The 25,706-nt window shown below is 46.1% G+C and overlaps 1 protein-coding gene and 1 long non-coding RNA gene across 4 annotated transcripts in view; one reads left to right on the top strand and one right to left on the bottom strand.

The window, feature by feature from the left end:
- The window catches only part of Pfkfb3 (6-phosphofructo-2-kinase/fructose-2,6-biphosphatase 3), an 85,638-nt gene that overhangs the window by 18,596 nt on the left and 41,336 nt on the right, over positions 1 to 25,706 (top strand). The gene's annotated exons all lie outside the window — the stretch shown is intronic.
- LOC116081419 lies at positions 19,874 to 21,063 on the bottom strand. The gene is made up of 2 exons (XR_004114883.1): positions 20,920 to 21,063; positions 19,874 to 20,005 (listed from the first exon to the last, which is right to left on the bottom strand). It is a non-coding gene; the product is annotated as an uncharacterized LOC116081419 (long non-coding RNA).

Here is a 25,706-nt window from a genome sequence, read left to right as displayed (position 1 = left end):
CTTTCTGACCACTATGAGGTGAGCCACAAGGCTTTGTACTGTGTCATCACTTGAAAGAAAAATCAACTGAGCCAACTACTTATAATGTGAAAGCAAAATAAACCCTTTTCCTTGTAAATGTATAATGGGGGGCAACAGGTGTGGGTACGGGGGGCACGGGTTAGAGAAAAGGCTTAGTGATTAAGAACACTTACTGCTTTTCTAGAAGACTGTAGACAGGAGTTCCATTCCCTGCATCCAATTCAGGCAGCTCACAACTACCTGTAACTCTAGCTCTGATAGGTCCAACACCATCCTCTGGCCTCCACACTCAATGTGGCACACACACACACACACCCACCATATACATAATTTTAAAAATAAATGTATAATGTACTTATAAGTGGATTGATTCATGCGTTTTGTCACAGAGATGGAAAGTTGACTGACATACTGAATATCTAGTAAATCAGGTTTGAAGATGCAACAGTGACGTACAGCAGACAGAACATAGAGTGGAGCTGGCATCACGGCAGCTGGAGTGGAGACAAGACCCACAGAGAACAGATAAGAAGGCCGAGCATGTTGGGGAATACCTTTAATCCCAGCACTGCAGAGGCAGAGAGGTAGAGAGGCAGAGAGGCAGAGGCAGAGGCAGAGGCAGAGAGGCAGAGGCAGAGGCAGAGGCAGAGGCAGAGGCAGAGGCAGAGGCAGAGGCAGAGGCAGAGGCAGAGGCAGAGGCAGAGGCAGAGGCAGAGGCAGAGGCAGAGGCAGAGGCAGAGGCAGAGAGACAGAGATAGATGCAGAGACTCAGATCTCTGAGTTCAAGACCAGTTTTGTATATTTAAAATTTTTTCTATTTATGTAAAATCTGTAGTGGGCAGCTGAGCACTGGGTAGCTGCGTTGCTGCTGAGTGAGTAAGGGTGCAGAGCAGAGGTGGCCTCAGAAGGCAGAAGGCAGCTCACATAGGTTCTCTACAACTGCAGTAAAACCTTCATCTTTATGCATGGCCTTGGATGGTCTCAATGAAGACAGGTGTGATGCTTTAGCTGAGAGAATGGGCTCTGTAGGCTAATATGTTTGCATGATACTATTTGGGAAGGGTTGGGAGGTGTTGCTGGGGTGGGCTTTGAGGTTTCAAAAGCCTACCTCAGGCCCAGTTTTCTCTCTCTCTCTCTCTCTCTCTCTCTCTCTCTCTCTCTCTCTCTCTCTCTCTCTCTCTGCCTACTGCCTGAGGGTCAGGGTGTAAAGCTCCCAGCCACTACTCCAGTGCCTGTTCTTTCTGCTTCCTGCCATGATGGTAATGGACTAATTGTCTGAAACTGTAAGTAATCCCCCAGCTAAATGCTTTCTTTTATAAAAGTTACCTTGGTCATGGTGACTCCTCACAGCAATAGAACAGTGACTAAGTCGGCAGTTCTCACTTGATGTTGAAAGCATGCATTCACTCTGTAACCACTTTTTTGAGAAGGAATCCTAGAGTCAGAGAGGTGAAGCAATCCAGTCAGCCTGGGAGCTTCAGGCACAAACAATGCAGCCAAGCAGATGGTGATGCAGAGGCCAGGGATGCAGCTCTTGTCGGTGGGTCTGATGTGGGTGAGAGAGTGAATCACAGATGCCTCCCACAACTGCCTCCTACCTGTGGTTTAGAGTTGCCAGGGCCACTGATTCCTTCTTTAGCAGCTGCACTGGAGTCGAGGTGGTAGCAAACCACAGTGTGCTAAGTGAAGTGTTCATGACAAGCTAGGCACGTGCTGTCTTCAGGCCATCCTTGGGGACGCCTTGAGTCACCTATCTGAGGTCATGGTGATCTCCCTGAGCAACTGAGGGCCTGAGGTCCTGTCTTTGATGGATGTTTTGAATAGCCCACATGAGGTCAGTATAACCTGCCTGAGCAGCAATTCAGCTTCAGCTTGTGGTTCAAAAGGACTGAGATTCAGCTAGTAGCCTTCCACAGAGAACTATTGTGCTTTGACTCCATTACCCTGTAGACTGCTTTTGTGGTTGTGTTTTTATTCTTTAACACGTATACATGTGTGTGGAGTATGTGTATATGTGTCTGTGCGTGTTTATACATTTGTTCGTGCACATGTGTGCAGGTGTGTATGCATGTCTGCAAGCATTCATGTGGGGACCTATGGGTATTATCAAGAATCTTCCTTGATCACTCCACCATACTCATTGAAGCAGGGTCTCTCAGTCAAACCCAGAGCTCTCTGGTAAAGCTAGTCTCAATAGCTAGTTTGCTTTGGAAAAGAGGATCAGCCTTTTGAGCCAGGAATTATAGACAGGCTACCATGCACAGCAGGTATTTTTGTGGGTGCTGCATATATATCTGAACTCTCATCCTCTGTGTCTGCAGGAAGGGCTTTAACCACTGACTACCTCATTAGGTCCTAGCCTTCATCTTAAGAAGAAATTAGCTGGGTATAATGGATGATACATTCCTGTAAGCTTAGCACTTGGAAGATAGAGGCAGGAAGATGAGGAGTTCAAGGTCATCCTCAACCGTAGTGGACTGAAGGCCTAAGTGTGGTACTCCAGATCCTATCTCAAAAAACAAAAACAAACGAATGACCAAATCAAATGTAGCTTGAACCGGTAACCCTAGCACTAAGGGGGGTGAGGTAGGAGGTTTTCTGTGTTTTGACGCCAGTGTGGACAGTACAATAAATGTTCAGACCAGGAAGACTACAGTTTTGAGACCTGATTTTAATGAACATACAAAGAAGAAACTGAGCGTCTAATCCCAGAATTCAGAGCTCCTTAGTATCCATCACTTGGGAGGAGTCCTGGTTCCCAAACAAACATAATATACTCCCCCAACAACAGCAACAACAGCAACAACAATAACAACAACAGCAACAACAGCAACAGTAACAGCAGCAACAACAACAATGAGATCTTTAAGGAAACAAGACAAAAATCTGAAAAAAACCTGACCCCCTAGTAGGTCGAGCACTTCTGATCAGTTGTGCCCTTATGTGCTGAAGAAAAAGGAAGAAAGTAGGACTCTTTCCAAATGGGACTGAGGAACACATGAAAGTGTTTTAGAGGGCGGTGGTGGCGCACGCCTTTAATCCCAGCACTTGGGAGGCAGAGGCAGGCGGATTTCTGAGTTCGAGGCCAGCCTGGTCTACAGAGTGAGTTCCAGGACAGCCAAGGCTACACAGAGAAACCCTGTCTTGAAAAACAAACAAACAAACAAAAGTGTTTTAGAAAAGTTTCTATGCTGTACTCACACACACAAATGCCACTTTGCAAGCAAGACAAGAGACATTCACCAAGTTCCCATTTTCTGGACATTTCTGAGTATGTAGTAGTCAGCTGTCCATTACAGATCATCCCTGCATTTGCATGAACTGTGAAGGGCTCCGTTGTGAAGAGAAGGGTGAAACCAAGGCAGGATTTCTGTACCAGCATGGCAGTCTGTCTGCAGCTGAGCAAGCTCACCTCAAAGGGAGTGAACAGCCCTTTTGGATTTGTGTGGCGCTTGCCCTCCTCTCAGAAGCCATACATCCCATCAGATTTCTACTCCCAGGCAGACTAGAAGCAGGTAGCTGCTGCCCCCATCCAGCTCACCCACATGATACACCTAGATGGCCTCATCCTAGAGAAATGGGTTTTGAAACCTCTGTGTTTGAATAACAAGAAAGGAGAATCTCAGTTCATTTCATAGCTTTGGGTTGTAGGATCAAAATGACATAAGATATAATGGAAGATTAAAAAAAGATTGCACCTTCCTCCTGACAGACTTCAGAGAAGAAAAAAACACTGACTGAGGAGATGGCTCAGTGGGCAAGCATGCTGCCCACGCAGCATAGGGAGTTTTTCCAGAATCTACAACACAGAGAGAGAGAGAGAGAGAGAGAGAGAGAGAGAGAGAGAGAGAGAGAGAGAGAGAGAGAGTGCAGGGTGTAGTCATGGACGCCTGTATACCCTCTGGAGGATACAGACAGGAAGAGACTGGCTGCTAGCAGACCTCCATGTTCAGAGACAGCCCTTTTTTAAGGAATAAGGTAGAGAATCACAAAGCAGGACACCTGATGGCCTTCTTTGGCCTTGGTACATGTGACTGAACATACACAAATAAATAAAGAAATAACAAATCAAAAGAATTTTTATCAATTTGTTGTTCTATAGTCCCCTTATAGTGCTTGGGCATAGCATCACATCTTTAAAGGCAGATCTCCGGGAGTGCAAGACCAGCCTGGGTTCCATAGAGAGTTTCAGGCCAGTCAGAGATGCACAGTGAGACCCTGTTTCAAACAACAACAATAGCAAAATAATCCTCTTAAACACAAGTCAGTGTGCATTCTACTAAGAGTCTGGCATGGTGTCATGTCATTTCCTGTGGCTTAGATGTCACTGGAGAGTGCCATAGGGAATCCATTTCTAGCTGAGATCATGTTTTTCTCAGATGTTGGTTTAAAACTTCTTCATTAGATCATTTGACTGAGCAAAAGGTCCCATAGCTGGTACCGTTGTATAGGAGACCAATTTATTTTCTAACCTTATACAACTCCCAAGTACTCACTTAAAAATGAATCCCCATAAATGACAACACAGTGGCACAATGTTGCTATATCGCAGTGCTAGCAAACAAGTAACTTTACTGAGCAAGGAGACAGCCCTTTCTAAACACGCTGCGCTGCAGGCTGCAGGTGAGTACTTCTTCCCGGCTTCTGTTGGAAAGACCGAATGGCTGATTAGACCTTTGAAAACTAGGCTGGAGGCTGGTGAGGCAGCTCTGTGGATAAAGGCGCTCGCTGCTAAGCCTGATGACCCGCGTGGGACCCCAGAAACTCCCACAGTAGAAGGAGAGAATGGACTCCAGGAAGATGTCCTCTGACCTCCATGTGTGCCTTTAGGCACATGAGCTCTGTCCCCATATATAAATAAGAACACTTCCCCAGTGTTGGTGCTGAAGATGCAGAAGAAAATCATGAGTTCCATGCCAGCCTACGTCTTTGGGTGAGTTGAGAATTAATATGATCAGAGTGTCCTTTATATAACACACACACAAAAATTAAAAATCATGCTGTGTGATTTGGATATGGTGGCCAATGCCTGTAATTTTAGAACTTGAGAAGATGGCGTAGTAGGAGTTCTGGAAATTCAAAGCCTGCCTGGGCTACATAGCAAGTTCCAGGCTAATCTGACTTTTGTTGGCAATGGTACTTTTTTCTGTGGAATTGCCGAATCTCAGGGCTAGCTGTAGGTTCAAGTCTATGAGACTGCATCAGGCATCTGATAGACATGAAAGATGCTGTCCTCCAAACAATTTTAGATGTGGAATAGTTGAAATAACATCAGATATTTCTGGTGATATTTCCTTCCAAACTTGTCTCTCAGAACTTGGCAGTCTGAGGCAGGAGGATTACTTGTATGCTCATGGCCAGCCTAGCCACCATGACCAGCATCTGGTTATTTTAATTAGAAAAGTAAAATTCTTTTTTTCTTTCTTAAAGATTTATTTATTTATTTTATGTATGCAAGTACACTGTAGCTGTACAGATGGTTGTGAGCCATCTGGGTTGCTGGGAAGTAAACTCAGGATCTCTGCTCGCTCAGGCCCACTCACTCTGGCTGGTCCCTCTTGCTCTAGCCTCGCTCATTCTGGCCCAAAGATTTATTTATTATTATATGTAAGTACACTGTAGCTGTCTTTAGACACACTGTAAGAGGGCATCAGATCTTATAACGGATGGTTGTGAGCCACCATGTGGTTGCTGGGATTTGAACTCGGGACCTTCGGAAAAGCAGTCAGTGCTCTTAACCACTGTGCCATCTCTCCAGCCTGAAAAGTAAAATTCTTAATGATAACATCTGATGACCACCAGGAGCAATGGCATTTTGTAAAGGGCAATCAGTGAGGTTAAATACCAGAACTCCTGGGGCATTATAAAGTATCTCTCAGATAGGGAAATTTAGAAGGAAATACCACCACAGATATTTGATGTTCTTTTAGCCATTGCCCAATGAGCACGTATGACTTTAAAAAAACAAAAAGTTATTTTTGTATCTGGGCATGGAGGTGTACATCTGAAATCCAGCACCAGGCTAAAAAGGCTACAGAGGCTAAAGCAGGAGGAGCTTGGTTTTGAGGGCAACCTAGTCTACATAGCAAGATCTGTCCCTCCAAATGAAGATCATAGTAATAGCAAGGTACAATGACATATATGTATGAAAATCTTACAACAAAACCCATTATTTTGTATGGTCACTAAAATTTAAATGAAATGAAAAAAAAAAAAAAACCTCACATTTTGAAACTGGTGTTTGGGATGGAGCCTCATGTAGCCCAGACTGTCTAAGTCACTATAATATGACCCTGAAATTCTAATCCTCCTGCCTCTGCCTTCCAAGCACTGCGCTTATAGTTGTGGACTACCTCCACATTTGGCTTCCAACAACTAATCATTAACTTATTTATTCATTTATTTATTAGGTCTCACCATCTAGTTCTGGCTTGTCTGGAGCTCATTATGTAACTCAGGCTGACTTAAAACTCCTAGAAATCCACTAGCTTTTGCGTCTAAAGTGTTGGGATTAAAGACCTGTCTGGTTCAAAAAAGTAACCGTAGGCAAAAACAAAACAAACACTTTAGTGGTGGCGCACGCCTTTAATCCTAGCAATTGGGACACAGAGGCAGGCAGATTTCTGAGTTCAATGCCAGCCTGGTCTACAGAGTGAGTTCCAAGACAGCCAGGGCTACACAGAGAAACCCTGTCTCGAAAAACCAAAAAAAAAAAAACAAACAAAACAAAAAAACAAAACAAAAAACCCCAAACACTTCAGTGGATTGAATGTCAGTTCTTGGAACATTTTTTCTCTGCCTATGATTTCTGAAAGTGGGTATGGGGGTGGGAGCGATGAAGAAGGTAGGCTTATGTTCTGAAGTGGTTACCAGGGAAGAAGACCCGAAAGAACCCGGAACTCCGGACACAGGGACCGCATCCTCTACTGTATACGCGCCCAGAGAAGTGCTGGGTAGCATTGCGCAGCCTAGGCAGAGACTGCCTGCAGTCTCAGCATCCTGAAGAGGTCAGTTTGGGACTCAGCAGCTGGCAACAAGGGGCGTGGACTAGAGACAGGTCTGCGTCGATTGGCTGCGGCGCACAGCCGGCTCACGAGCTGGTCAGCGCACGCTCCTCCCCTCCGGGACTTACGGCACGCTGAGTTCACGTGCCGGTCTGTGCTCCCAGTTGTCGCACGCACGTGTCTGTGCACCACAGGCATCCGTGGAGGGCTTGCAGCCCCTGGGCTTCCCGCCTCTGCTGGCCGGCTGGGTCACCTTCCTGGCAAAGGGAATTTTCCGAGAAGGCCAAGGAGCCCTACACTTTGTAAATAACTGTAGAGGAACCCGAGCCGGGTGCGGCCGGGTGGGCGTGCAAACCCACAAAAGGAGAACAGTTACCGGGAGAGGTCTTTTTTAAAAAACGATTTTTCCTTTTCCTTTTTGTTTTTTTGTTTTGTTTTGTTTTTAATTTTGAAACCTTAACTTGGGCGATTGCCTAAGAGCACAGAGTGTTTTTAATCTTCGACAGTAGTACAATTGCTTGGCAGCAGGGAGTGCCAACCCCACCTTTTACGGACACGATGTTCTGCTGGGCATTTGTGTAAATAACTCACGGAAGCTGCTGTAAGAAGAATGCTTCCGACCTACATGGTCGCTTTGGTCCAGAAACGAGGAAACCAAAGCTATCTATAGGGTAAGGCTCTGAGAACCTCTGAGGCTGCCCCTTACCCTCCTACTTCATAGGACCTAGAATGCATTGCGTCTGTGATTACACACAACACTTAGCTAAGAGGACATGAAGAGTTGCCGAGCTGGTGAGAGTGGAAATGTCATGTGAGGCTTCCTTGTAAGCAGTGGCGATTCGAGATAAAGTCAGGATAGGAGAGGCACATGATTTCTATCTGCTAGTACTTAGAAGGCTGGGTAGACTTATAGGAGCCAAATTTGAGGTCAGTTACTGAAAAAAGTATAGGGTTCTGTCCAGGAACCAGATTGAGCTAGATGTTCACATTCACTCAAGAGAGACGGGTGGCTAAGACTCAGTTTTAATCTTCCGTACCCCAAGCCTTTGTGTCTTCATAAAAGAATCTGTCTTGATAGATGATAGATAGATGATAGATAGATAGACAGACAGACTGATAGGTAGATAGATAGATAGATAGATAGATGACCTTGCAAAGAGTGAGGTTGCCAGGAGGGTTTTGCCTCGATTTATCACTTTGGACTGGAAGGTTTGTGTTGCTGCTTTATGTACAGGTGGAAACGGACTGCCCAGAACTAAGAAAGGATGTCCTATCTCCACCTCACCAGGAAGTATGATCCTGACTATGGGTTTAACAAATACAATGGGATCGTGATATCAGCAGTTGTTCGTTGTTCCCTACCCTCAACCCCCAACCCCTCTCCTACCCCAGCTTTCTAACCCTTCCCCTCTTCAAGGCTGATTAGATCTGCAGAGCTGGGTCTGAAGGAATGACTTTGACCTGAGTACTTATTACCTGGAAGATAACACCAAGTCTAGTTCCCTAAAAAGTCAGGAGGGAGATGCTGGGCTGAGTCAGCTCTATGGTCCCTAGGTTGTGGTATTTCAGACTTGAAGGGATATCTGGGTATGATGGTATATATGTATAATCCTATATGTATGATCCTGATTATGGGTTTAACAAGTACAGTGGAAACGTGATAATCCTATCAGGTAGTCAGGAGATCAGGAGTTCAAGGCCAATCTTAGCTTCATAGCAAATTAGAGACCAGGCTGGGCTACATGAAATCTTGTCTTTAAAAGATGTACACACACAAATACACAAACAGGCCTGCCCCTGCTTCTACTATCCGGGAGGGTAGGTACTACTATCCCTTATTTCAAGAGGCAGAAACAGGAGGATTGCCACGAGTTGAGGGCAGTCTGGGCTACAAAGTATAAATTCTAGGCCAGCCTGGGCTACAGAATGAAGCATGAACCTTCAGAGGTGCTAAATGTTTTAGATAAATTTTTCCTTCTGGGTTTTTCGTTTTGAGATGAGGCCTCATGCAGCTCAGACTTTTAAACAATTAAGAACCCATCCTGAAAATACCAAAATTTTGTTTGTTGGGTGGGTTTTTGTTTGTGTTTTGCTTAGAAGGATTTACCTGGTTGCTTCTCTGCAATGAATGCTTGTGTGTGTGTGTGTGTGTGTGTGTGTGTGTGTGTGTGTATTTTGTTGTTTGTTTTTAGAGTCCCTGAAGTAGTGTTGGGCATTAGATGGCCCTTGGGGAGAGCACCTTCTCCATTCTTACTCTTGGGCTTGGAAAAGTGTAATGGGTGTCCATGGTTACAAGTAGAACAGGCTCTCAGTGAGTGGGAGGGCTAGGGGCAGCTAACACTAAGCCACCATGGATCAATGGGCGTCTCAAAGACTGGCATCATCTTTGAATACAGAGTAGATCTTTTTGGCTTGAGAGACTTGATTTTAATGGGGGATGACGTGGTTGAGACTGAAGGGTAGAGGGAACCGTTGGGATCTGTAGAAAGGCTTACAGAGTACATGGACTCTTGCTCGGGATGTAGCTCAGCTGGTAGAGTACGTGCGTGCATGAAGCCCCAGACTACATACCTGACACTACATGACCTGGGAGTGGTGGTGCATGCCTATAATCCCAGTATTCTAAGGATCATCCTTAACTATCTAGGAATTTGAGACCAGCCAGATGGGAATAAGACCCTGTTTTAGAAGCAAACAGCTAGGTGTGGTGACACATTCCTTTAATCCCAACACTAGGGAGGCAGATACAGGTGGATCCCTGGGAGTTTAAAGCCAGTGTGGTCTACACAGTGAGTTCCAGGCCAGCCAGAGCTATACATTGAGGCTGTGTCTCAGAAAATAAACAAAGAAGTCACCTAGAACACTTGGCACCTCTCAATGTTCATGTTTAAGAAAAAGCCCAGATACTAAGCTCTGTCTGCAGAACTGACCAGGTGGGTCAGAGACCAGAAGAGGGACTGTCCCTGCCTGCCTCCCAAATATACATTTTTATAAGGTTGTTTTTTTTCCTTCCCCCCTGTATATGTGTTTCTTTAGGGCTTCCCCAGTCTCTTTTAGGTGCCAGTTCTAGATTGTTGAGATTGAAAGTTTTGTAGTTTTGTTTGAGCAGGATCTTGCTGTGTATCCCAAGCTACAAATGCAGGCAACCTTCCCGGGTCAGGGGCCTCCTCCCTCAGCTTCCTGGATGTTAGGATTATAGAAGGTTACCTTTGCCCTGGGGCTATCTGATGTTGCTCTCAAGCAAAAGATCCTTGTTTACCAGAGCTCCAGAAATAGATACTAGGTCTCAAGACAGGGTGTGGTATTCCCTAAAAATGGCTGTGCTCTGTTGTCACTCTATCCTGCCTGGCTCATTAGATGGCTGGGTGGTCTATTGACAGTAGTTAAAGCTAGCTACGGTCCAAGTGCTTTCCCTCCTGTTCCTCTGGTTTTTGTTTGTCAGGGTAGATGTTTTTTGAGACATGTCTCATGTAGCTCAAACTGGACTGGAACTCGCTGTTTCCTTGGTTGTCTTTAAACTTGTACCAATGCTCATGCCTCAGCATTTTGTTCAAGATTTATTTATTTTTATTTTACTATGCATTGGTATTTTGACTTCATGTATTTTAGGTGAGAGTATCAGATCCCCTGGAACCAGAGTCACAGACAGTTGTGAGCTGCCATGTGGGTGCTGGGAAATGAACCCAGGTCCTCTGGAAGAGCAGCCAGTGCTCTTAACCTCTGAGTCATCACTCTAGCCCCATATTTAAAAAAAATTGTTAGCTGGACATTGTGGTGCATCCCTTTGATACCTACAGTCAGGATACAGAGGAAGGCAGATCTCTCCAGTTTAAGGTTAGCCTGGTTTACATTTGAATTCTAGGACATCCAGGTCTATATAGAGAAACCCTGTCTAAAATAATATAATGTGTGTATGTGTGTGTGCCTCGATATTTATATGTATATGGTGTCTTTAGAGGCCAGAAGAGGGCATCAACTCCCCCAGAACTGTAGTGACATGAAAGTTGTCACAAGACCTTTTATTGTTCTTTTTGAGATAGGGTCTCTCTTTTCTTTTCTTTTCTTTTCTTTTTTAAAGACTTATTTATTGTTATATGTAAGTACACTGTAGCTGGTATGTACTTCACACCAGAAGACTGCATCAGATCTCATTACAGATGGTTGTGAGCCATCATGTGGTTGCTGAGATTTGAACTCTGGGGAAAAGCAGTCAGTGTTCTTAACCTCTGAGCCATCTCTCCAGCCCTGAGACAGGGTTTCTTGAAACAGGGTTTCTCTATGTAGCCCTGGCTGTTCTGGAACTTGCTCTGTAGACCAGGATGGCTTCAAACTTAGGGATCTGCCTGCCTTGGCACGTGCCTGCTGTTTGGTTGGCTGGTTTTGCATTTTTTTGTCTTTGTTTTGTTCTGTTTTGTTTTGTTTGAGACAGGGTCTCTCTATGTAGCCCTGGAGGTCTTGTAATTATGTGGGTAGCCTAGGCTGTCCTAGAACTCACAGTTCATCTGCCAAATCCTCTGAATTTTGATATTAGGGGAATATGCCAGCCTTATCTTAACTCAGTTTTCTAAGTTTGTTCTTTTTAAAATGCGAGGTTTGTCATGTACACACACGCCGTACCACACGTATTCATAACAGTAAGTGTCTTAGTGGAGGTAGTAATTTGTTATTAGCCAAGATTAGCTACCCCTATTCAAAGCAGAGATAGGATAGCAGAGAGCAAGCCAGCACTTCCTGAGCTGGAATGTGTGGAAATTGTCGATTATTTCAACGGCAAATTCTTATGCTATAGATCTGGCTGGAGCCCAGAGTTGTGTAGTTGGAAGGATGACTCAGAAAGCGTGAGTTGGGCGCCTTTGCCTCTTTTGTCTTGTCTGAACCACTGAGGGAAACCCGAAAACCACCAGGTATCAGGAACAGATGCTGTACTGTCTGCTGGAACACTGTGGTCCTGGATTTGAGATGGAAAGGAAGTCCCTGCTTGCTCACTCAGTGAAGTCATCAGCACATTTAGTTGGCTTGCATCGTGGTCCAGATGGCTTCTGTGGTCCACTTGGGCAGAGGCAGAGGGGAAGGGGCTGATGCAGCCCAAAGAATCAAATTTGGCTGCAGGGTGAGGAAGTAGGTAGGCGTCGGCTGTCCTTGGAGTAGAAGCGTGTTGGGCCTTGATCTCCCTCCCTCCCGCAGGATCAACACAAGGGCTTAAGAAGAAGGTAGGATGTCCACTAATTCCTAAGGCACCAACATTCTGTGTGTCTACAAACATTGTTTCTTTGAATCCAGGAAGCAAGGGTTCTTGGTTATACCTTTGCAATGATACTGAGACACTGAATACTTAAGTGTCTTATCTAACAGCTGATAGTGTTGTGAGACAAAACTTTTCCTGGAGAGATAAAACACAGTCATCAATTCACACCAGAAAGGGAACCCATGACAGGCCAAAGTATGGATGCCACCACAGTTCATCCTGGTAAACCAGGAGTTGTATTGTGGTTCCTTACAGAAGTATTGGTGTAGGGGTTGCTCACAGAGGCAGGAGGTACTCAAAGACAGCTGCATCAACAGAGCCCACCCCAGCATGGGTGACAGCTCACAAAGGCTGACAAACTTGGGGCGCACTGCACAGGCAGCTCAACAGATTGGAGGGTGTCCTTTCCAGGTGCCTCAGGTGCTCTAAATCTCCAGGTGTCTGGGCTGCCTTCAATTCTTCCAGGCAGTAGGTCTGTCTGAGAGTCTTCCTTGCAGCTGGGCCCTGCTTTCTCAGGCATGTTGGGCCCTAGTGAATCAGGTCAGTTTTAGAGAGTTTTTTTGTTTTTCTCTCTGCTTTAAGAGTTCAGTGTTTCAATATCAGAGACAACTCTTAACTCCCAGGCCTGTAATCTCAGCATGCAAGAGGCAGAGACAGAAGTTCGAGGACAGGCTTGGTTTTACATCTTTTTTTTTTTTTTTTGGTTTTTCGAGTCAGAGTTTCTCTGTGTAACCGTGGCTGTCCTGGAACTCACTCTGTAGACCAGGCTGGCCTCGAACTCAGAAATCCGCCTGCCTCTGCCTCACAAGTGCTAGGATTAAAGGCGTGCGCCACCACCACCCAGCTTGGTTTTACATCTTATTCAAAGCCAGTTTAGGTATGACTTTATTGCCAGTGTTTGGGAGGCAGAGGCAGATGGATCTCAGTGGGGCCAGCCTGGTCTGTATAGCAAGTTCCAGGCTAACCAGAACTACACAGTGAGACCCTGTATCACAAACAAATAAAAAACAAAAACTCCAACAAAACCAGGGCTGGGGATATAGCTCCATTGGTAGAGTCTTTAAAAAGCAAGTCCAAAGCTTTGGGTTCTATTTCTATCACGTCAAGTGGGCAAAGCAGCTGAGAACTATATCTAAGAGTCAGGATGTGGAAGTAATATGATCAGAAGCTCAGGGTCATTTTCATCTACATCTTGAGTTTGAGGCCAGCCTGGCTACATGAGATACGGTTCTCTCATAAAAAAAAAAAAAAAAACAGCTGGGTGGTGGTGGCGCACACCTTTAATCCCAGCACTTGGGAGGCAGAGGCAGGTGGATTTCTGCCAGGCCAGCCTGGTCTACAGAGTGAGTTCCAGGACAGCCAGAGCTATACAGAGAAACCCTGTCTCGAAAAACCCAAACAAACAAACAAACAAACAAAAAAACCCAAACAAACAAACCAAAAACCAACTGTATGGGGGTGGGGTGGGGCTGATAGTAGTTGGAGCTCTCCTTGAGAAGACCTGCCGTGACCTACTACAGGGCCTCAGGCCTTTCTCCTTTCCTCCCTTTCTGTCCTGGGAAAGCACACAGACATCCCCGATGACCCTTTGAGATAATGAGAAACTTGTGAAGTTCCAAGGGATTTACTGATAAAGTGTTTTATCTCAGCGTGGCTTCCGCTGGAAGAATGCTGCAGGCCCTGAGAAAGCCAAGCACTTTCATTCAGTGCCTCCCTTCCACCCTTGCAGATCCTCAGATCACCCAGGTTAGCACATTCTGGATGTGAGTGATGTGACTCTCCCTTAGCATTTACATCATCCCGGTGAAGGCATTCCCCCAGGGAAACACCTGGATGCCTCCAAGGAGTGCTCTGTCACCAGCAGACCTGACAGAGCCTCTGCGAACAGATTTCTCAGCTCCCTCAAGACACTCAGAGTCGGTGGGAATGGGTTCATTTGTGGTCAAGTCCTGAGAAACCCAATTTCCAGCGCACTGAATCGGAGCATACACCGTGGGTCACCTGTTTAGACATCACACCATTAGCAACTCTTTTAAAGTCTCCTTGTAACCTGTGGGAAACAGAACGAAGCACTCATTCATCCAAAAAGCTGAGGTGGGGGCTGGAAGAGATGTAATCACTTTGTATCTGTCTAGTTAGCTGTGAGTTCCATACCCAGCATTGGATAAACATGCGTGTGACTCAGCACTTGGAGAGTAGAGGAGGAGGATCAGCGTTTAAGGCTATGGTTTTAGTCACTGTTCTATGGCTGTGAAGAGACACCATGACCAAGGCAACTCTTTATTTTAGTTTTTGTTATTTTTTATTAGATATTTTCTTTATTTACACTGCAAATGTTTTCCCCTTCCTAGGTCTCCCCTTCGGGAACCCCCTATCCCATCCACCCCCCCCCAGCATCTATGAGGGTGCTCCCCCCCAACTCCTGTCTTCCAGCCCTGGCATTCCTCTACACTTAGGCATTGAACTACCCAGGCCCAATGGCCTCTTCTCCCACTGATGCCAAAAAGGCCATCCTCTGCCACATATACAGGCAGAGCCATGGGTCCCTCCATGTATACTCTTTGGATGGTGGTCTAGTCCCCGGGAGCTGGAGGGGCGGGGGAGGGAGGGAGGTTCTGGCCAGTTGACACTGTTGCTCCCTCCATGAGGCTGCAAACCCCCTCACACCTCCATTAAGGACCCTGCACTCAGTCCAATGGTTGACTGTGAGCATCTGCTTCTGTATTTGTCAGGCTCTGGCAGTGCCTCTCAGGAGACAGCTATATCTGGCTTCCATCAGCCAGCACTTGCCGGAATCCACAATACTGTCTGGGTTTGGTGACTGTATATGGGATGGATCTCCAGGTGGGGCAGTCTATGGATGGCCTTTCCTTCAGTCTCTGCTCCACATTTTGTCTCCATATTTCTTCCTCTATTTTGTTCCCCCTTTATTTATTTAAAAGAAAAAACATTTAAAATTGGGGGCTTGCTTACAGTTTCAGAAGTTTAATTCATTATGCTCATGGCATGAGGGTGGCAGTACACATGGAGCTGGAGCAGTAGCTGAGGTGTATATCCTGATGCACAAGCAGAGAGAGAGAGAGAGAGAGAGAGAGAGAGAGAGAGAGAGAGAGAGAGAGAGAGAGAGAGAGAGGAGAGACTGGGCTTGGCACAGGCTTTTGAAACTTCAGAGTTCACCCCCAGTGACACATTTCCCCCAATAAGGCTACACCTCCTAATTCTTCTCAAATAATGCTGTTCCCTGGGATCTAAGCATGTAAATATATGAGCCCACAGGGGCCATTGTAACTCATAATGAGTTTGAAGCCCATCTGGGTTACTGAGGCAAAGGTCAAACTTGTTGGTAGCTGGAGCACTGATTGCTAGCTCCCCATGGTGGGACTGGGTTGCTGGGACAAGTCTGTCTGATTTCTCTAAAGGTAAAGAGCTCTTGTACTTTCCTTACGTGTTCAACCTCACGGAGACATTTACTGTCCACTAGTCATCCACTGCCACTATTCCCACACACCTTGACACTGCCTTTCTGTCTCGCTGGGGACATACCCTGAGCCATGCTTTTCTGCTTACTCCATCCTTCCCAGCTCCATCTCCTGGTATGTCTCCCAGGAAGCCTTTTTTGACCTCTTAGGTAAAGGAGGAGTACTCTCAGTTGGGACGACACAGAGAAGGAGGCTCTGTCTGAAAATATCATGACATCAGGAGTTAGGAGAGTGTGGAGGAAAGCAGGCTCATGCTTCTCTTGTGGAAAACATTCAACGAACACTGAAGTTTCCTATTGTTCTTGGAGGCCATGGGGAGCCAGCGGTACTTTCCCAAGGAAGAAAAGGAGGGGATAGGGCTGATAATGGTCGTAGGAAGCTTGGACTTTGTGCACAGAGACAACTGGAGAGGCCATAGGGAAAGGGATGGGAAACCTGGGGCTAGGTTAGGCATTTAAGGTCTGAATGGAACCTGGGAGCCTGAGCTGGAATGATCATGAGTTCAAGTCCAGCCTGGGCTTCCAAGTGAGGCCTTGTTTAAAACAAAAATCAGTGTGGAGACAGCAGAACAGAGATACTTTAAAAAGTAAATCTATGAGCTAAGATTTGGCGATGGAGAAATGTAACTTTCTCTAAAGCTCCCATATTTCTAGTGACCCCTACAATCCTCATATGCCCATTGGAAACCTGAAGGGTTCATGTGGTTGATGCTGGTCTAACACATCTCAGTCAGATCCTTTTACTGACCTAGGCCTGTTTACAAGAAGAACCTGACACTTCGCTGACCTGCCCGCCAGCCTGCCCATCTCCACTTAAGTTATTTCTTAATCCAGCCTCTGAGTTCTTAGAAATGTCATCTGACAGTAAACAATAAACAAGTTCCATTTCCCTCTGCCTCACAATGCCGGGTGCACCTGGCTGAGGACATCACACCACGAAGGCAGGCAGGGGACACTGGCATCCAGCTCAAGTTCTGCTGGGCGAGGGATTCCACAGCCTGGGCTCCTCTCCTGGGTCCGTTGGCTTAGAGCTGCCACGGGCTTGCCAGCCAAGGCCCTGGCCTTGTTGGGCTTGTTTTCTAACCTAGGATCGTGGGTGCCCTGCTGACTTGGACAAGAGCGGAAGCCTGAAGCTGGATGTGGTGGCTCAGGCCTGTGATCCCAAAACGTGGGCTCAGGCAGGAGGATTGCTGTGAGTTCGAGGCCAGTCTGTGCTACAAAGTGAGATTCTGTCTCAATTCTTCCCAAAATAAACAAGCGAACAACAAACAAATCAAGGATAAAAGCCAACAACAACAAAGAAACAAATAGAAAGTAACACAACAGGGCGTGGTGGTGTCTTCCTGCACTCCTGACCCTGGGAGGTGGAAGCAGGGGGTTAGGAATTTGAGGATGACCTTGGCTTAGCATCTCTGTGTGCTCCATGCACACCAACAGCTGCATCTCTTTTGTTCCTAGGCGTAATGTAAATCCATATCTAGAGAGGAGAAAAATACAAGCTGCTCTTCATATGGTTATAATTCCTGGAAAATTGAGACATTTCATTCCCCAGACACTGCCCCCCACCCCTTTTCTGGTTTAGCATGTTTCTTTTTTCTCATTCTTCATTGGTTCTCTGATAATTTCACACATATACAGTTTTGATCATTCCCACCCTCCCCTACTCCTCTCAGATCCACCCTTATTTCTCTACTCATTCATCTAACTTTGTATCCTCTCTCCCTCTCCCCTCTACTTCCACTCCTACTCCCCTTCCCTCCCCTCCCATTACCCTCCCTTCCTTCTCCCCTCTCCTCTTCCCTCCCTCTTCAAACACATTGAGTACAACTGGCGCTGCCCATGTTCTCTTGCATACGTAGCCTTCCCCTGGAACATGGTTGACCAACCAGGAGCCCTGCACTTAAAGAAAACAGACTTTCCCTCTCCCTGCAGCTATCATCTGTCCAATAGTTCTTTAGGGGTGTGATTTCATGCCCACATCCCTTCTCCATGCTGGGGTTGGTCCAGCCTGAGCTTGTGCAGGTCTTGTGCAAGCTGTCTCAACTACTGTAAGTTTGTATGTGCAATTGCCCTGCTGTGTCCCACAACACTTTCCTGGTAGTCAGCAACTGCCTCTGGATCACACAGCCTTTCTGACCCCTGTTTTGCAATTGTCCCCAAACCTTGGGAGGAGGTGGATGATGAGACACATGTCCTTTTAGGGGTGAGCAGTCTACAGTCTCCTATTATCTGAACCTTGACAAACCATGGGTCTGTGTGAATTGCCATCTACTACAGGAAGAAGCTTCTCTGATGGGAGTTGGGAGATGTTAGTCTATGAGTGTAAGGATACCTAATTAAAAATCAAATGAGCATTAATACAATGCTCATTTACCAGAATAATAGTAGTAGATTCTCCCCAGGGGCCTGTGACCTGTCTAGCCATAGGTTCTTTGACCCGATATCAGTGCTAGATACAGGTTTTATATTGTAGATCAGTCTAGAAAGGATTTCTTTCTATGGCTCAGATTGGTCTTAAGCTCATGGCAGACCCCTTGCCTCAGCCTCCCAATTGTGAGCAACTGTGCATGATTTTATCTCTCAGTCATATTACATTCATATGCTGTGTTAACCCTGTCTCCATCACAACGATTTCAGCCACTTCCAGATGCTATCTATGCTACCATCCCATGTGCCTAGAAGCTGTACCAATTGTTGCCACAGAGAGGGTACTGAGTACTGAATGCAGGAACTCCCTCAAGTGAAGAGAATGGCAGTGTGTGGTTGGCATCATCTTATTTTAAGGATGCAGATATACCTAAATAACTTAGTGATTGGGAGATGCTGGCAGAAAGAGCTGTAGGAAGGCCAGTGCCAGCCAGCCTTATCCTTCTCTCTCTCTCTCTCTGTCTCTAAAAGATTTATTTATTTATTTTATGTATGTGAGTCCACTGTAGCTGTACAGATGGTTGTGAGCCTTCATGTAGTTGCTGGGAATTGCATTTAGGACCTCTGCTCGCTCGGGTCAGCCCTTCTGCCTTGTTCTTTTCTTAGGGAAAAAAAACACCCCAACTTTCTGACGTACATTAGTGAAATTTGTTCCCTTTCGTGCTGAAAGATTCCTGTCTATAAGAGGAGGAACTAAGGGAAGGAAAAGCTGGAAAGTCCCTAGTAAGTACCCAGAGATCAAATAGAAGAAGTGTGGGGACAGTTAAGGAGGAGTGTTACAAGCCCTGGAGACAGTTAAAGAACAGAACAGCTGCGAAGACCAGCAAAGGTGTCTGGCAAGAGGGAAAAGAGAAAGAACCCATCCCCAGACATTCAGTCTGCACCCTGCAGAGGCAGGCAAAGGAGCAAAGTTGGGGGCCTAGGGGGGGAGAGAGAGAGAGAGAGGGAGGGAGGGAGGGAGAGAGAGAGAGAGGGAGAGAGAGAGAGAGGGAGGGAGGGAGGGAGAGAGAGAGAGAGGGAGGGAGGGAGGGAGGCAGAGACAGAGAGACAGAGAGACAGAGATACTGTTTTCTGAGCACATAGAAAGCAGGCCAGCAGGGCTGGTCATATAGTTCAGTTGGTAGAGCACTTGCCTAGCATGCATGAAGGCTTCAAGTTATTGCCCAAGAACTGCAATAACTGGGCAGAGTGACATACTTGTCATCTCAGTATTCAGCAGGTGGAAGTAGAAGAGCAAAGTCAGCCATGTAGAATATAAACACACACATGTGTACACATACATACTACATGCTACCAGAACAGAGAGGCTCAGATTTCTCTACACTAAAGCTCAGGGCCAATCTAAGGTGCTGACTTCAAGGGCAGAGTGCTCAAACCCAATGTTTGTCCTAGTTTTATAAGTCCTGGGATGACTGCTAAGTGACTGGAGTGAACTAGGCATGTGACTGTCTCAAGAGAACAGGGTATGTAGGAATTCCAAGTGCTAGGAATTCTGGGAAGCACTCTGAAGGCCCTGAGTTCCTAGAACTGTGTGCATGCATGTGGGTTGGGGGCTGGGGTCAGCCTCTTGATGTTCAAACCATTTTCATTGCTTAGCCTTTAAAAACGATTGTGTTGGCATGCTGGTGAATGGTATGCTTGTCTTTGATCCTAGCTCTTGGGAAGGAGGCAGGACGCAGGAGGCCAGACTTGAATATGTAGGTTTACCAGTTGCTTTTCTTATTGCTGTGATCAGAGACAAAAGCAATATATGCAGGAAAAGGCTTATTCTTGCTCACGTTGGAGGGTTGAAGGCCACGGCTGAAGACATGTGGGCCAGTCACATTTCACCTGTAGTCAGAAAAGAAAGCAAAGAGAGAGATGATGATTGACTAGCTTTGCTGCTTCAGGACCCTAGTCTATGGAGAGGGAGCCACTGACACTCATGATGGTCTCCTGCCCCTGTTAAACCTTTGGGGAAACATACTCATGATGTCTCCATGGTGATTTCAACATTGGTCAAATTGATAATGAGTCTACCCATCACAGCAGGCCTGGATGGGGTCAGGGTGAGGAGAGGGGTGGGGATTTTAGAGTTTAGGGGATACAATTTCAATTGGGGAATAGGAAAAGTTCCAGAGATGGGTGGTAGAGGTGGTTGTTGCAGAAAAACGTGAATATACCCAACACCACTGGGCTGTGTGCTCAAAGACAGTTACAACAATAATGTTATGCCTATATATTCTCCCATAGCAACACAAGAATCACAGGAAAATGGAAGATGAGTGTTGGAGTCCCAGCTAAGTGTGCTGGTGCACCTATAATACCAGCACTTGGGCAACAGAGGCAGGGGGATTGCCACCAATTCTACCCCAGCCTGGTCTATATAGTTCATTCCAGGCTGGACTAGGGTTTAACAGAGAGATCCTCTCTTAAGCAAATGAACAAATCAATGAAGCAAGCAGTCTTCACTCCTTTCTCCCTCCCTCATCTCTGCATTCCCCTACTCCCAACATATATGCACCCCTCCCTATAGGTCGAGGCTGAGGCCTGTAAATAGAAAGACATAAGGCTCTTAACATCTGTAGTGCAGCGGCAGGTAGGACAGGGCCGAACCTCATGGTGAAGAAAGAAAGCACTGCCAATGGTTAGAAACACGCTGCTTTGTATCTGATGCTGGTCCAGGAGCAGAGCGGATTAGGATGGTACAGCTGGCAGCCTGAGGAGTCTCCTAAAGGCCAGATCTCACCTCCCCAGGTTCTCACCTCCCCAGGTTCTCACAGGTTCTGTGCTGTGGCTCTGTGTTCTACTTGGAAGCACAGAGGGTAGAGCAGAGCAGTGATTGCCAGTCTGGAGCTCAGCCTTCGTTGTGTGATGCAAGATGTAGTCCAACTGGGCCTGTTCCTCCTCTGTTTCTACCGCAGCGGGCCAAAAGTGAGAGCCTTGGTTTGGGGGAGAGATGTCAGTCTGACTCAGCTGGATCCTGCCCAAGTCGGGGTGAAGTTTGCCGTCAGGTCAGGAGTCTGGCTGGGGTCAGGGTGTGAGGACAGAGGGTGGAGCTGGTACTGTACTTCTCCCAACTCTGCCGACTCCACTTGCTTCATAGCAGATGCACCCAGTGCACTGTAGATTCTCATGGACCCCTGTGATCGCAGATGGACCCAGTGCACCGTGGATTCTCATGGACTCCTCTGTGATCTCAGGTTCCAAGTGTGGAGTCACAGAGACCCTGCACACACACATACATATATCAGGCTTGCACAGAAAACACCTTGCTTAGGAGACTAAGTCCTCCCCAGCCATACCTACTCAGCCTCCTGGGAACTTTTCCAGTGGGTCCAGCATCGGGGAATTTCTCTGGAAACCGCCAAGAAACTTAGAACCCTAAGAATGTATCTGGTCTTCTCACAGAAAGTCAACTCAGTTTTAGTTCTCAAAACAAACCACACAAAAATCCTTTTTTTTTTTTTTTTTTTTTTTTTTTTTTCTTTTTCAGGCAGGGTCTCTTGTGGCCTAGGGTGGCCTGGAGCTTTTGGTGTTGCTGAGGATGACTTTGAAGTTCTGGTCATCCTGCATCCACTTCCCCAGGACTGGGATTACAGATCCGGACCACTCTAACTAATAAATATGGTACAGACTGGGCTTTGTACATGCTAGGCAGGCATTTCACAAATCGATGTATAGCCCCTGCTCTCTTGTTTGGATATCTGAAACAGGGTCTTGTTAGGGAGTCCAGGTTGGCCTTCAGCTCACTCGATCTTCCTGTCTCAGCCCACTGTGTTCTTTGGATAACAGAGTACCACCATGCCTGGGTCGATCTCAATTTACCAAGACTAGAATACTACCATGGACATCACAAATGTGATTAAATAGCCAGGAGGCCAAAGTCGTGTTTCCTAGCAGGTCTCTTGTGAGAACTCAGATGGCAGGAACATAGGCTGTGGCTTTCCTTTGATCTGCAGGCACATTGATAGCAGCAGCCTACAAGGCCATTCAATTCTTCTACTTCTTTTGAGTCTGCCAGTGTTTGGGTAAGGATTAAGAGGATCACTGCTGGCTTTCTCAGTAATCGCTCCTCCAGAGACATTCAGGCAGGTAGGCCGCTCCTGCAGGCAGCTCAGCATGTCCTTTTCTCTAAGTGTGGGCTTTTCCCTAAGATGTTTTACCAGATGTGGATAATTTTACAGGAGTGGGACTAGAGGCATTTTCTAAGAGCATGCTTTGACCAAAACGGGAAAGCAGTGGTGTGGCTCAGTGGTAAGTCGCTTTGCCTAGCAGGTGTAGTAGATACAAAGCCTTGGATTTGAACTCCAACACTGGGAAAACAAAAACAAAACAAAACAACAACAACCACAAAATCTAATCAAAAATGTTTAAAGTGATCATGATAATACATACTTGTAATTTGTGTGTGTGTGTGATGTAGGTACATGTGGTATAGGTGTGTATTGTAGTGCACAGGTGTATGTCTTTGGGAGTTGAATCAGTCTTCCTTATTCCCTTGAGACAGGGTCTCTGAACCTGGCGAGAGGCTGGCAGGTGGCAAGCCCCAGTGATCCTCCTATCTCCACCTCCTTAGCATAGCTTTGGCTCCATCCTGCTTTTCATGCAGATGCTGGGATTTGAACTCATTTCCCCACGTGTACTCAGCAAGTGCTGGTAGCCACTGTTCCTTCTCCCTCATTCCCACATTTGTAATTCTAATCATCAGGAGGTTGAGGCCAGCCTGAGGCACAGCGGGATAGATACATAGTGAGCTGTAGACAAGCCAGGGCTACAGAGTTCTGAAAACAAACAGATGTCAGTTCAATAAATGTAGCTTTGAATATATCTTTTATATTTTATTTTAAAGTAAATGGCAAACAAGAGATCCCTCACATGCATACAAAACAACAAAACTCAGAGGACTGCGAAGGATGAAAGATGGATGTGGAGGCTGTTATGGGAGTGAGATGGTGATTTCCTATCTTCTGTCTGTTGTCACTGGACCAAGAGTGGGTTTCAGAGCTCGGCTAAGAGCCTTCATGGTGGTGACCCATTTGGTATCTCAGTACTTTGAAGGTGGATGGAGGAGAAGCAAAAGTTCAAGGCTAGCTTTGGCTACATAGTAAGTGTGAGGCCGTTGTCAGCCCTAAGTCAGCAAGGTGGGTGGTATAGTAAATGCATTGCCCTCAAGCCTGGTTATTGAGTTCAGTCCCTGGAGTCTACCTTGTGAAGGAGACAGTGACTCTAGGGAGAGATGCCCTCTGGCCTCGACAGTATGGACTGTGGTATTAATTCCCAACTTCAACAATACATACATATATACATACATACATACCATACCATACCATACCATAATACCATACATACATACATCATACATACATACCATACATACATACATACATACATACATACATACCATGTATACTGAAAAAACTCTCAGGGGTCACTCTCACTCCCATGTACTACATCAACAGCTACTTCCTTCTCTTCTCCAATTGTTAATTATTTATTCATTCTTGAGTCTCAATATGGTAGCCCAGGCTGGCCCCAGAATCTACTCTGTGGTGGAGTCTGGCTTCAAGCTCACTATGTAGCTGAGAATGACATTGAACTTCTGATCTTCCTGATTCTATCTCTCTAGTGCTGGGATCGCAGGCATATCCTGTCACACCCATTTATGCCGTGCTGGAGAGCAAACCCAAGGCTTCCGGCGTGCTGGCAAACAGCCAAGCCATCTCCCAGCCCTATCCATCTCCTTTGTTCTGTCTGCTTTGTTTTCTGAAATGGGATTTCACTTTGTAGTGCAGGTTGAACTCATTATGTAGTCCAAAGTGGCTTTGGACTCTTGGCAATCCTCCTGCCTCAGCCTCCAGAATGCTGGGTTTTCAAAATGTTGGGATTTCAAGCATGCAACACAAGGTATTTGGCTGCCTTTCTTTCCTTCCCTGTTTCTTTTTTTAAGAAAACACACAGCCGGGCAGTGGTGGCTCACACCTTTAATCCCAGCACTTGGGAGGCAGAGGCAGGAGGATTTCTGAGTTTGAGACAGCCAGGGCTATACAGAGAAAACCTGTCTTGAAAAAACAAAACAAACAAACAAAAAACCCAAAACAAACCAAAATGAGGAAAACCATCTACAAACATACAGCATCGCTGTCTTCTGTTTGTTGTTGCTGATTTTTTTTTTTTTTTTTTTTTTGAGACAGGGTTTCTCTGTGTAGAACATGCTGTTCTGGAACTTGATCTGTAGACCAGGCTGACCTTGAACTCAGAGATCCATCTGCCTCTGCCTCCTGAGTGTTGAGACTGGAGGCAGGTGCCACCACTGCCCACCACCACTGAGATTATTTTGTGTTGGCCAACTCCTCTTCCCCTGGCTCATATACCCAGAGAGACTACATGGGAGGAAACTGATTTTTTCCCTTGCTAGTGAGTATCAGTTATGTTCTTGGTTATCAGTTGCATTCCTGGAACCCGTGTCTGCTTTCCCCTCTCAGTGCTGGGACTCTGTCAGCCTTGAACCCGTGCAGACTCCCTGCAGGATGCTACAGTCTCTGTGAGTTCATATGTGCAGCAATCTTATTGTGTCTGGAAGTCCTTGCTTCTTTGGAGTGGGGTCGTCCAGGGCCTCTGGGTCTCCTAATGTTTCTCTCTTCCCTTTACATAGGGGAGGGCTCTGATGAAGATACCTCATTTAGAGACGAGTGTTCCAAAATCCCAGGCTCTTCACGTTTTCTAGTTGTGGTTTATGTGTTAGTTCTCATCTACTGCAAGAGGAGAGTTCTCCAAGGAGGCCTGGGTGAGGCAATGTGCATAGCAATTTGTCATTAGGAGTCTGTGGTGCTGTTTGTTTAGCAGAGTAACGGCACAGGTTCTCCCCCGGAGCCTGTGACCTATCTAGTCCCAGATTCTTGGCCATTTTAGCAGAGTCAGGTGTGGGTTCTATCTCATGGAGTGGCCTTAAAAGACTTTTATTTTTTACTTTTTGGTGTTTGTTGACTATGTCCTTATAGGAAAATGATACCGGGAGAAACTGCTAGCAGTCACCCAGCATCTGTTTTCCTCCTCTTCAGTAGAAGGGTTCTGGTCAGTGGGCCAGCTAGGAGGCAATCTTTGTCCCTTTATTTGCAGATAGGTGTGGGCTGTCACTCAGTCTGGCCAGGGAGATGAATGTGCAAGTGTCACGTGGATTTTAGGAGGGTCGTCTTCAAATGAGAAGCCAGTGCCTTTTGGTCTCTTTCTGCCTCCTCTAACTTCCTGAAGCGTTGTGATTTATGCTACTCCACCTGTATGGTGCAGTATAATATTCAGTGAACAGTGAGGTGGGCCGAGTACCCTGCCACTGTGGTCAAAGTAGACCTCACTGCTTTCACTTATTGAAGGTCTTTATTTAAGTGTTGCCAGGAACTGCCAAGTCCAATTAAAATGTATTAATCATTATCTGTAACATTTTGTTTTTAGTGTTAAGAACTGAATCCCAGGGCCTTGTGCATTCCAGTGAGCTGCTCTAACATTGAGCTATAGACTCACTTGTTTTTCGTTGCTTGCTTTTTTTGTTTTGTTT

Source organism: Mastomys coucha, unplaced genomic scaffold (genome assembly GCF_008632895.1).
Source record: "Mastomys coucha isolate ucsf_1 unplaced genomic scaffold, UCSF_Mcou_1 pScaffold7, whole genome shotgun sequence".
In the NCBI taxonomy this organism is placed as follows: Eukaryota; Metazoa; Chordata; class Mammalia; order Rodentia; family Muridae; genus Mastomys; species Mastomys coucha.
Note: the sequence above shows the minus strand (reverse complement) of the source record. Positions and strands in the feature narration are given on the sequence as shown.